General features: G+C 39.0%; 1 pseudogene; it reads left to right on the top strand.

Annotated features, from left to right (window-relative positions):
* Positions 1-229: 229 nt before the first annotated feature.
* LOC148477436 (U2 spliceosomal RNA) lies at positions 230-394 on the top strand (annotated as a pseudogene).
* The last annotated feature ends 704 nt before the right edge of the window (positions 395-1098 follow it).

Raw genomic sequence — 1098 nt, 5'->3', positions numbered from 1 at the left:
GGGACAATCTGTACCACCAACAACTTGAAAGATATCTTTCATAGATATTGTTCATAGATCTTTCAAAGAGTCATCCTGCCACATCTCTGAACCGGCAAAGTTGACAATATCGTCCAGATTGGCTTGTGTGTTACGTGGCTGTGCGTATCCAGTACGTATGTACATGCACAAGCTGGTTTTTATACTAGGCATTCCTGCTTCACATTGTGTGAAAATGAATCTAGTGTAGATCGCCTCTCAGTCTTTTTGCCTAAGAGGTGTAGTATCTGTTCTCATCAGTTTCATATCTGAACACTTCCCCTTTCAGGAGACTATTTATGTTATTTATATATACACACAGTATATCTATCTATATACAGTATCTATCATTAAATGGATTTGATATGGAGCGCCTGAATGTGTCGAGTGCCTTGTGCAAATAATAAATTAAATAAGTAATTGAGGGTATATTTCAACCACTCTCACAATGCAAGCTGCAGTGTATAGGTGCAATAATCAGTGCAAGTTTCATAAAACACATATATTAAAAATAAGAATTAATACTAATAGCAATATAAAGTGTCATTGGTGCATACATGCATATATAAAAATCACAATGATGTGCTGATATTACTAAAAAAAGGGGTATACAATTTATTTGAAGAATACAACAGTAATACCCCTTGTACACCGGAGCTAAAACCCGGGCAGCTCCCTGGTGTAAAAGGGGAGAGGGTTGGATCGCCGGGTCACTCCGTGACCCGGAGTGCGCTGTTCTCACAGCCGGGTTTCACGGGCTACGCCCGTGTTAAACCCTACTATTTACCTGGGTTGGATTGCCGGGTCACTTGACCCGGCGATCCAACCCTCTCCCCTTTTACACCAGGGAGCTGCCCGGGTTTTAGCTCCGGTGTACAAGGGGTATTACTGTTGTAATCTTGAAATAAATTGTATAACCCTTTTTTAGTAATATCAGCACATCATTGTGATTTTTATATATACACGTATGCACCAATGACACTTTAAATGCACTAGAACACTTTATATTGCTATTAGTATTCATTCTTAATATATGTGTTTTATGAAACTTGCACTGATTATTGCACATATACACTGCAG

This window comes from Taudactylus pleione, unplaced genomic scaffold (assembly GCF_031769625.1).
Source record: "Taudactylus pleione unplaced genomic scaffold, aTauple2 ptg000711l, whole genome shotgun sequence".
NCBI classification, from domain to species: Eukaryota; Metazoa; Chordata; class Amphibia; order Anura; family Myobatrachidae; genus Taudactylus; species Taudactylus pleione.
The sequence above is the reverse complement of the archived record's forward strand: the minus strand, read 5'-3'. Positions and strand labels throughout refer to the sequence as shown.